Source organism: Rhagoletis pomonella, unplaced genomic scaffold, assembly GCF_013731165.1.
Source record: "Rhagoletis pomonella isolate Grant_MI unplaced genomic scaffold, Rhpom_1.0 Rhpom_scaffold_00003, whole genome shotgun sequence".
Classification (NCBI taxonomy): Eukaryota; Metazoa; Arthropoda; class Insecta; order Diptera; family Tephritidae; genus Rhagoletis; species Rhagoletis pomonella.
The window spans coordinates 29496489-29509140 of record NW_023458557.1 but is presented as its reverse complement, the minus strand read 5'-3'; positions in this window follow the sequence as shown (position 1 = coordinate 29509140).

Below are 12652 nucleotides of genomic sequence, written 5' to 3'. Positions count from 1 at the left end.
ATATTATGTGTATAGACATTTAGACGCTGTCAAATTTTACCCAGCCCCATGAGCTAAGTAAAATTCTGACGTTCACATTCACCACGAGAAATGTCAAACTTGTATTCTGAGCCGTCAAAATTTCCTCTTTTCTGGCAATTGGCACGGCCCCATACTTGGAAGAATGTGCTTGGATCTAAACTAGCCGACTTTTTTTTGCGGTTAAGTCCGGTAAAAATACTTCCAAAACGCTGATGTCAAGATATAAAAGCCCGCACAAATATTGTCCTGATATAACTTATATCTAGCAACAAAACAGATAGCTGCACAACAATAAATTTTATCCTGTGAAGTCGGCCAGTGAGGACACAGAGCTGGTGAATGGCTGCTCTCCAACCAGTTGGAGTTGTATGGCTGGTTGATGGTAACTTCGGGTAGTTTCGAACATTCTTTTTTTTACATTCCCTCTTGCACTGCGGCAAATTCCGCTAGTTTCCGATCATTCGCTCTTTTCTTAAAGCAAGCTTTAATGGAGTGGCCCTTTATATGACAAAAGTTGCACTTCTTTTCCTTGAAAAAACATTGATTGGCCACGTGGTTGCCGCCGCATCGAAAACAGCTCACGTTCTCCATCTTTTTATGTTGGTTTTTAGACGACATGGCCAGTACTTCATTGTTATGGCCCCGAACATCTCTTACATTTCGGAAGACCGCTTCGTGTGCACATGCGATTTCATAAGCGCGCTTGAAATCCAATTTTGGCTCACCGAAAAGCCGTTTTTGTAATGCTTCATCTACGACCCCACATACGATTTGGTCACGTAGCATGTTCTCGAGTTCTTTAAAATCACAATGCTCGGATAATTTTCGTAGATCTTTAACAAAATCTGCTATTGTTTCGCCGTTATTTTGACTACGCTTATGAAACAAAAATCTTTGCACAATTTCGTTCGGTTTTGGTTGAAAATGCGTGTATAGCTTCTCCACGATTTCATGAAAGGTTACATCTTTAGGCACTAGTGGCGTCAACAAGGAACGAATTATTTCATAGGTGTCTTCCCCAACACTTGACAAAAATTTCGCTCTCATTGTGGTTTCGCTTGTGATGCCATTTGCTTCGAAGTAAAACTCCATCCGCTCCTTGTAATTATTCCATAACATCGTTGGTAGGAATGGTGTCAATTTTCCGAACGATTGCGTGTGTGTCTGGTTAAGGTTCGCCATTGTGCTCTCATTAACTGCCATAGTTCCTCGTCGCCAAAATGTAAAATTTCCTATCGCGAACTCTAACGTCTAACAACCAGATCTTTTTCTACACGTGTCTTTTCTGACATCTCCGCTGCCAACCTCTATTGCCTATTCTTTGTCTTCTAAAAGTTGTAGGGTTGCCAAAGAATACTACAGAAGAGTAACGGGACTAGTCCAAATGACGTAGTGCCCGTTATTCTTCCAAATGGAACATTCCCGCAGTGCGAGGGCATAAAAACCTGATGGCAACCCCATAGTCGGTCATTGTTATTGAAGATTGTCACCCAAAATTTGCGGAACGGACGGGAGTTTTAAACAAAAGAAAAATAAATTTATGAAGAAAGGTAGTATGTCCCAAGTGGGCTGCGAAAAATTTGTATTGCAGCAGAAAGTGTGTGAAACTAAAAGTGGTGTGTTAATTAGAAAAGAAAAAATAAAGCGATACACGTTAAGTGCGAAACTCTATAAATATGTGCTGGCAGTAGGGATTAGACTTGAGTAAGAGCTGGGAAAGTAGAGCTAGGTGCTTATCAAGTCCCCCTATGTAAATTTCTCAAACGAGTTAGTGAAAAGACTAAAAAGGGTAGAGCCAAGAAAAATAAGCTTTTAAGTAATTTGTTGTTAAAGTTGCGAAATTCACCAAATATATTGATGCAAATTGTATCGATTCTATCATCCAAAAGGTGCGTGAAATATATAAATGTGAACAAATCACACGGGAACATTGAAAAGATCGTGCATTTATGCAAATATAAGTGATAGCTACATTTTTTTTATATGAAAATTTTTAGTGGATGTGCAAACAATTTAACCAACAAATTAGTTATATACTAGTATTAAAAAAGAGTGAAAATAGTGAGAATTCATGTAAACATATCTGTTCTTAGCATCCTCGTAAGGTTTCACGAGAAAAATCGTTATAGCTTTGCTAAAACACACACATGTCGATGCACACCAAAGTCAACTCGGGCAACATATTAAACTTCACGATATAGTGGAACATCATAAGGGCGCAACGAAAAGTATTAAACAGCTCGAAACAAGCACGCCACGGGCTCTACGCCCTATTCGTCGCATTGTAGCGGCATAGCATGCCACACAAATTGGCAGCCTCCACCAAACGAACCTAAGGGCGCTTTCCTGCCTTCGAACAAGGACAATCCGCGCGACAAGTCCCAAGCGTCAACCACCACTGCCGCAAGTTCTTTATACAACTTCCTACTGCCCCAGCATGCCCGCGGTACAGGCATATCTGTTGCACTATTGCATAACGCACTGGGAGCACTAGGCAGCAACAACAACAAGCGCGTGGTCGTAATGACACCGCCGCGCGACAACAGCAGTAGCCGCCCCAGCGAGATATTTAAACACCGCCAAAAGCGCGGCCACCTCAACAATACCGCAATAAAGCGACAGCAGCAGCAGCACCACCAGAGCGCGGGCGTAACCGCGACAGCGCGGTATCTACGGACCGCCAAAAAACGCGGCAACATGGAACGCACCGAGAATAGCGCGCAACCCCAACAACAGCAGGGCGCAACACCAGCAACAACAGCGTGCGTAACACCAGCGACAACAACAACAGTAGGCCCTCACAAAGACCTGCTGCAACAAAGGGTGAGTCCTTCGGGCCTATATAGTAGATATTAATAAATAATTCTATATGCATACTAACTAAGGGAGAAATTTATATAAAAAAATACGAAGAATCAGGTTTAATAATAAGGGAAAACTAAAGAAGAAAATTATTAAATTGACTTAGAGAAAAAAAATTAATCACAAACATGTAAAACAAATACCTAACTTGTTAAGAAAAAAGAAAAAAAAGAGAAACTTAAATATGCTTAGATGCATATGTAGATGCGTATATGCTCATATATGTACATTTGTACATACATATGCATATACTTATATATTTATGAATATACGAAAGAAAAAGTAGGTTCGGAAAATTAGTAATACGGTTGCGTTTAATTTAACTTAATAATCGAAACCCACATGCTAAGGAAGAATACTTAATTATAAAATTTTCTTTACATTAATTTAATTAACCAACAAATTGTAAAAGCAAATTACTCAAAGCGAAAAAAAAATGTAATAATACCATAATGAGAATATAGGATCAAGGAGTTATTTGAAATGAATTACAATTAAACTTAAAATTTAACCAGATTAACAACTAAGATAGGACTGCAAACGGTAAAAAAGGGGGAATAGGCAAAAACAACAAATTGCTATAAGGGAAAATTATTTGAATACAGTTTGAATTGAATAAGTTGAATCAAAATAATTATATTAAATTCTATAGCGAAAGCGGAGAAATATATATAATTTCAAATAACATAAATTAACAAAATTCGATTAGATTAAATTATATTAAACTGACTTAAATCAAATTAAACTAATTAAATAAAATAAGATAAAAGAAAATAAACTAATATAAAGTAAAACGAAAATACAAATTTATATAAAATGAATTGAAATTACGATTATAGTAACAAAAAAATAAAACGTAAAAATATTTCATATCAAACGTCAACAAAACCGATAACGATTCGAAAATTGTCGCTAACTGGTTACAGAATCTGCCCCCAGGCCTACAAAAATGATTTCATCCGATTCAGCTGGAACAGAAATGCTTCAAACAAGTAAGAGTTTCTCTGCGTTATGGCCTCGAACCGATATATATACATCTTTTATTTAAATCAGTATTAAAAGCTCAATTGGCTCCTACATTCGGGTTTTGATACGCGAGTCTCCCCTGAACCGTTTTTTTTTCATATTTTTGACCTAGGTGCGCTTTTATTCGAAACCTAAATGTTTCGGTACCGAGTATCGAGAGTGTTGAGTACTTTTTAAATCGGTACCGAATATCGATCAATACTTAAAAGTATTGACTCGGCACATCACTAGCAAACTGACCGGCTGCTAGCGGCGCATAATTTCGGTAGCTGCGCACACACGACTTGTATGTGAAAGCCGAGTAGCTCCCAGAGACTCCCGTGCAGCGTTGCCACTAACAATTTTTTCCCCTACCGATTTTCTTCCCGAATCCGACCAAAATCGTTTACAACCTACCAAATAAAGTTCAATTTCAAAAAAGCATTCTGAAAGCATACAATTCATTTAAGATTAAATGTTTCGAATACAAAATATTTTAAAACAAAGAAGAAATAAATAAATGCAGGTACAGTCTTAGGCACAGAGATCATTTAGCATTTTTTGGTTGTATCAGTTATATACATATGTACATGTTATGTACCTATAAGTTTAATTTCTTAAAAGTAAATTTAAATCAATTACACATGCAAATCTTTAGCAGCTGAACACACATAGTGCGCGTCATTTTTGTTTGCAAGTTCCTTGCATAACATTATGCAATTGATACTGTCAATCTTAAGTATATCTCTTAGTTTAGTTTTTATCAAAGGAGGTGTTGAAAATTTTCGTTCTGCAGCCGCAGAGCTATGTGGTAATGCAATTATATTAAAAACGAAATTGGCGAGATGCATGAAGCTATTTTCATTCATTCCATTTTTAATAGAATAAACTTTTTCCCAAAACATATCAATATCCAGATCGCTGGAAATATCAAGCTCACTTAGCCTCAGTAAATTCCATTGCGGGTTATTGTATCAGGATCGCAATCTATGAGATGGGAACACTCTAACAAAAGAGGTAAAATTGGTAAAATTTTTAAATCTTCTTTAGAAACTACCTAAGCTGGTGTTATTATTTGTAAAAGTTGTATTTGGTCCAAAAACTCTATGTAATACTATGTTCAAATTGACGAGCTAAACATTTTAAGGGCCGTTTTCTCATCTAACCTTTAGTTTACCGGCCACTTTATCGTCTCGATATACGACTTTTCGTTTTCTCATCAGCGCATTAATTTCTCGAATCGATAAACTGTTGCTCACCCGATGCAACCTTTAAAATTTGTACCCAACTTTAAATTTTGGTTTGGTTTTGGTTCATGAGTCAGATATATTAGATATTTCAACCAAGGTTTTGGTTTTTGCTAACAGTTCCTCTTGCTCTATATTTGCTTATGTTGCATTGCCAACCTTTAAAATTTTATGACGAATGTAGTGAAGTTTCACTCCCGGAAATGTAGTGAAGTTTCACTATACGGAATAACAAATTAATTTTTACCGGCAAGGTAAGAAAACGAAAACACTTTAAAGTGAGGAACAATTTATCTGCCCTGTTAGTAAAGGCAACTTTACTGCTTACATTAGAAAACGGCCCTAAATAGGCTTAAACCAGTTAAATGAACAAAACATGTTCGTAAACCAGTTAAATCGCATGCAATTGTTGTTGGAAAATTGAACCAGTTAAATCATTTAACCCGTTTGAAAACCAGTTCAGCGCAGAGTTGTGTCAGAAAGTTTTCTGCTCCGGCCAATCAAAAAGACCCAAAAGCTTTCATTTGGCACGCCAACGTTAAAAAAATTTATATTCTGAAAAATATTAAAAATTATCAAAAAATATCAAATTGTGTGCATGTCTTCCCGCCAAAAAAGAGGCCAAGGCGGTAATTAGTTATTTCCCATGAGGTCTCATTATAGGCAGAGATAAATATTGCATACGAACTAAACATTTTGAAGTTTCTAAGTAATCCGTATGCGTTAATATCATGAAGCAGACATTCGCACAAAACAAATTGAAACACAAAAACTTGATTTTGAATCATGATTTTGAATATTTTTTTTCCAATTTTTATTGGTAATCAAACAACCGTCAAATTTAACTCCAAATGTTCAATTGATTGTGTTTTCCAAAAAGCTCTTTTTCATTTAACAAGTTAAATGGGGCGAATTTGAACATAATATAAAACTTTAATATATTGGTTTTAACTTCAAGAATTTCAGAACAATTGCCATTACTTTTCATAAACATATCAGCTTTCATTCCAACAAAAAGGGCAGATATTTTAATATGATTATTTTCATTTTTTAAATCAATATTAATATTGTTACTGATCTCATCTTTTTTAATAAAGTTACTCAAAATTAAGAGATAATGCGCTTTGCATTATACAAATATTTAAAGGTAGTTTCACTTCTCATTTTCGTTGTTGGTGTTTCCGACTGGGTAGGAGTGTGACGTAATGTGGAACGATTTTCCGTCATCCCTTGTCAAATTTGGTTTGGAGAGAAACCGGTTTCGGCGTTGTGCCATCTTCAGTTTCATTTTTCGTTCTGAATAGTTTCTGTTTGTCTGTCACTATTTATAGCCGTGTTAAATCATCGTTGGTTCATAGTTAGGTACGTCTAAGCGGATTATATTCTTTTTTTTAGTTTCACTTCTTCTTCTTAGCCGCCATTGCTCCCATTTGACCTATTCTTTGACAAAAGTAAAAAAGTGATTGATTAAAATATATAATTATTTAAAAGAAATTAAAGCTATTAGCGATAGTGAGTATAAAACGGAAGGTAATTGAAACATTACATTGTATTCACATAAAATATGCATTTACTGTTGTTAATTTTTTTATTGGTTTTTAGTAATATAAGCTGCATATTTAGGAGCTGCAAAAATAACAGAAGAAATTGCGAAAAAACTAACATACAGGAAAAGTGGATGGTAACTAAAAATGCGTTACCAAAAGTATCGTTTGTTTGTTCCGAGCACTTTTCCGCGAAAGATTTCAACCGGAGGAACGGGTGGCCCAAATAGAGTGAAACGCGACACCAGTAGGAGTAGAGTGAGTATGCTTCCCTAGAATCGGAAATAAAGCAACATCCTACTTAGTTTCTTAAAGGACAAACTGCATATAATATATCAGGTAAAAGATAATGCTACGTTTTTGGTGTGCCTTACATTTATAGCAATTTAAATCAATACGCAGCTCTTTTAATAGGAACAATCATGTAAGTATATTTACCTCGTGCTTTACAACTTAATTTTTAATAAAATAAAAATTCCTTAAAAAAATATTAAAATTTCCAAAATAACTATTTGATTAGGTGGCAGTGCTACTTCAACAATTTACGAAAAGTAGAAACGTCAGTAAGCACAGTTTATGTCAAAAAAATTAAAAGTGAACCTACCTTCTTTTTTTGCTTTGCTACTTCGTAAAAGCAGGAAAAACAATAAAGTTTCGAACTATCCCTTTGCTTAACTATTCTTAACACAACGCTTTCTAGTGAAAGTCATCGTGTTTGAGATATGCCTAAGATTTTGTGGGGTTTTAGCGAACAGTAGTCCTGAAATTCCTTCAATTCATGTATCCTTTCGGACTGTGGGAAAAGAAACTATGTATATATTTTGCGACACAGTGTCTCAATACTTTTCGGCAGTTTCTTACAAGCGTAGATTGAGCAAAGGTGAAGTGAGTGGCATGTGCACTTTATGTATATAAAATAAATCGGTTTCTGCACTCAATAATGTTTTCAGCCCGCCCAAGTCTCGAGCCATAACATTGGCTCCATCAGTGGCTAAACCAATTAGGTTTCTTATTTGTAAAGGCAGGATTGGCAAATGTTTGAAAGGTACAATTGGCAAATATTTATATGCAAAATGATGTGTGAAATATATATTTTTATAATTAAGAATTTAAAAACTTAATTCAACTATCCGACCAAAATCTTACTTTGCCTACCAACCTACTAAATGAAAAAGAAGCGACCAAATTTGGTCGGAAAAGGCCAATAGTGGCAACACTGTTCCCGTGTGCACCATGTATGTATTTAGCAAGTTCAATCAGTGATCGTTGTTTAGTCGATCTACGTTTATGTGTGTATGCATGTGGTATCAACGCGAACTCTTAGGGACTCGCAACTTGCACTTTACTATACTAAAATTTAGTAATCTATAAAACTGCATACCCAAAATTTTTATAAAAACTAAAAAAATACTTTTGGTAACATTTTTTTTATAACATTTCAAATTATTACTTTTTATTTATTATTTTATTTTGTTTTAGGAGAGCCCTACAATTGTTTTTAACTAGTTTTTATTATGCAACTTTTATTAGCTGGAACAGGAGAATCGGTCTTCTTCACAATTTTCGCAATTTCTGCACTTTGCACTAAAAAATTTAATACAAACAAATAAAAATTCGAAAATTGGGCTCAACTAGTCTCTTGCAAATGTTATTAGCTTTCATTTAAAAAAATAATTGATCAAATCGGTTGAGAAATGAAGGCTCCAGTGAATTATGAACATTAAATTCCATTTATTGACCACTGCTAACGTTCTGCTAAGAAGGAACATAGCAATATTTCAGGCTTTTTTGCGTTTATTACATTCCCAATGAAGTTTTAAAAAAGTCGCATACTTTTTTCTAACTTTTTGTGCTGCTATAGCTTTTTCGGTACTTTTGCGTGTTGCAATAGATCAGCTCTTCCTTATTTGGCTTTTAATGTGTAATTGCAAACATTGCAATAAGCCTCGTAATCTCAAGTATTTACACAACCAGCCTTTGAACGTGGGATCCTTAGTCCAAGAATAAAAAAAAAATGCGCGTACGCTTGGTTTGCATCATATTTAAGTCATCTGTGTCCAAAGAATAAATATCTTTTGAAGCAGCTGGTGCAAAAAACAAAGCTAATCAAGATTTATTAAGAAAATAATTCAAAATCAGTTCTACTTACGAGATTTAGTAACAAAGTTCCGAAAGTGTGAGCGGTACGTATTTACTCTACAAACAAATAGTACGCTATACATTGAATATATCGCACGTTTAGTAATATAGAGATGTAACTCAAAATTTGCGATTTTGGAGACCTCATTGTGCAATTAATAAGCTGATAAGTAGAATATGTTCAGTATAGCAGATAACCAATGTTCCCAAATATGGCGAAGATATGTGTCTTTCCATCTGTCTTTTTGTATATCAACTGTATGAATTGATTGAGTTATCGCCAAAATTGAAATTTTGAAATACTTCATTATAAGTATTATTAAACGTGCGATATTGTGCATAGAGGAAAATTACTGGGAAGTTAAATAACGTAATTTTTTACACAAAAAACGTTCCAACGTCAACAGGATACAAAAAACGTCCAAATGACGTTAAAAACGTCAGCCTGGCAACGCTGTACACATCTCGTTTGCCTTTGTGAGCTCGTGTTTGATCGTCACTGATGTATAGAATTTTCGCGTAGCTATGCGCTGTATTTGCCGACCAAATAAGCTTATGCTTGTACGGCTTTGTAATTTTTTGTAACTTTACAGTGTAAAGCTTACACCCAAAAACAGAGTGCATATCTTCCAAGAATAAAAAATATAAGTATGCCCCTCTGTAACTTTACAAATGCTTCGTTAAAAAAAAAAATATTAAAATCGGTTTAGTACTTTGAGAAATAAGTCCCATATAATCAATTTTATATAATGGTATAGATATAGATAGATATTTAAAGAGCTTTATAAAATAAAAATTTCGATCTATGAAGCATTGTTTACTTTTTTGGGTGTGGGTGTTAGTTACTATCTTTTCGAAGGTAATTATAAAATATGTAAAGTACCGACTTTCTCTTGGAAATTTAATTTATAATCTTATAACTGGAGTCTGCGATAGGTGCGATAGCCCTTTCCTCACACGTGTGTTAACTAAATATTCAAATACCGTTTAATTATCTAATTTGAAAAAAAAATTCCTTACTATACAAATATGTACTGCAGTATTAACAAATATCAACTAATATTTTTAAATGTTGTGAGAGGGAGTAACAAACCAAAAATACTTTTAACTTCAGATTTGAAAGCCTTGTATGCAGCTCTCAAGAAAACGGTCAAGAAAAAATTGCCATTATTTCGCGTGTGTGTCCAAAGAATTTTGACATTTTTGATAGCTCACAGCCTGTTGCCTCACTCTTTCCTCAAGAAATAATGGAGCGGGCATATATTTCTGTTGCAAACCTGGGTTGCCTTGTGCTCTTTTTTCACAAAAAACTTTAGAAAACCGTAGTAGAAAGCGTAGTAAATTTCTTAAGAACTGCGTACTGCCTTAAGGAAATTTGACTCATGAAAATTTCTTGGCCATTTCTTGTACGTCATTTTATATGGAGTTTTTGCTTTTCTTGAGAGCTGCATAAAGGCCTGAAGGCGGAAAAATGAATACGTGCATATGTGTGTATGTGTGTATCTAAACATGTGTTCAAAAATATTTTTAAACTATTGTTTATTGTTGTTACGGACAGAATTTACATATGTAGATTTAGCAAGTTAACCTCCGTAAATTGCTGGGCTAAGGGCCAAATTCACAGTGCGTAGTTAACTCAGAATCGATTTTCAGTACCATAATCGTAGTTAACTGACGATTCTGAGTTATCTACGCACTTGAATTTGGCCCTAAATATTTAACGACTAAGGGCCGGTTGCTCAATGTCTGATTAGCACTAATCGGAGGTAGAAGCTCCGGTTAAATACAATGACTGCTTTATCGATCACATGTTATATGCATGACGTTGAAAACGTCGATAATGATGTTTAACCGGCAAGTAGTGAAAACCAGACATTGAACAACTTTAGTTTTACACCCAAACATTGATTGTGCAAGCCAATTTATCAATTTTACCGGTACACTTCGAGTTATATAGATAACCTGCTGTTCTGCAAGTAGGCCTTATAGTGTATAGCGGAGTTTTAAGTAATATTCGCGTCTTGCGCGATACATATTATATTTAGTTAAAATAGGCAACGAGCTATTCTGTTGCATCTTTTGTGTTTACATACATACATATGTATGTACATATATGATTTGTGAAGATTGCATGTGTAATGCAGTTACGCTTGGAATCTTGTTTGTATGTATGCATTTTAAAGTGCACTGGTTATTGGACTACATGAATAAAAAGTGAGCTTAGGCCAGGCGCTAACAAGCAATTCTTCGTCCTGCGTTTTGTGTACAAATACAATCAGTTCTGTTGGTCAGCAAAACGATTGCTTTTAAGATTGAATGTCAGCTCCTAGCCTGTAGCTCCATCGCATTTAAAAAAAAAGTTATGCATGAATCCCATTATTTATATGATTATTTCGCACGCGCAATAGATTCCATTTAAAAAATAATGAACAAACAATTAATAATCAAATGAAATTCTAAAGTTCTGCAGAATATGGGACTGCAGACAACATGTGGTATTGATTACCGGCCCCGTCTCGTGGCACAAACACCTGACTATGATCGGCCCAATGACCGGCTTCGATTTATTCATGCTTCGTGCAAATTAAAAACAGACTAAAAGTAACATGAAAAGGGCACAATGGGCAGCAAGGCAAATTCGCTTCAATGGTTGGTATGTAGCCTGAGTGATTTTTTTCTGCACGTGTTGTTCTGTGTTTCAGTTCCAACAAGAAAAGGTTCCGGAATTTTTTTTATAAAAATAAACTAAAATTTGTCGGGAAGCTTTGTCATGAAATATAACCCGAAAGTGATGCTAATGAAGTTTACATTAAAATGTAAGATATAACACCTTAAAGATATTTCAGCAGTTGTATTCCGTGGGTGGATCAAATGTCTATAGACGTTATAATTTAAAATTTTGTGCAACCATCACGAGTTTAGCTATGGGGGCATGCTGGTTTAAACTTGTGTTAACTAAGCATTGTGAATATAAAAATCGATAGTTAAACTCTTATCAGTGGTTAACTACTTCACGAAGTGCAAATTTAAAATTGCTAGGCCTTACCATTCATTTTTGGCAATTTTTTGTCGAAGGTGTTGCTGTTTTTCTCCGTACAAAAAAATTGTCGAATATACTTTGTTTGATAGAAAATGGGTGAACAAAAAATTGCCAAAAATCAACAATAAGTCCTAGCTACTTCAAATTTGCACCTTATAGCGGACTGAATGCTGGGCGTAGCTCTCGGTTGTTCAGGGTCCTGTAAGGAATAAACACCCTATCTCCTCAAGAAGTTAGAACACACTCGCTTCTAGTTGATAGCCTCTTTATTTGCTATACTCTCGCTATATCTATTCTCTAAAGCATAGAACTAGAGTAGGTTTAAACCCTCAGCTAGCACCAGTCTCAGTGGATAAAGCCCACTTCGAATATATAATAATAGTCTCGGTGGTTTGATCCCTCTTCCACTACCCGTGTGACCCACGTTGCGACGTTCCCAAGTTATAGCTGATAAAAATTCCACGCCTATGGGATGTGCCACGTCCCTTTTTATAAACTCATTCATATACACCTTACTACAAGCACCTACCGTAGCTAAGCCTGCATACCAAATTTCAAGCTCATGTGACTTATGGTTACGAAGTTATAGCTGATAAAAAATTTCCCGCCTATGGAAGGTGCCACGTCACCTTTTATAAACTCATTCATATACACCTTACTATAAGCACCTACCGTAGCTATGCCTGCATACCAAATTTCAATCTCATGTGACTTATGGTTCCGAAGTTATACTTGATAAAAAATGTCCCGCCTATGGAAGGTGCCACGCTCCCTTATCGAATGCCAATTTTTTT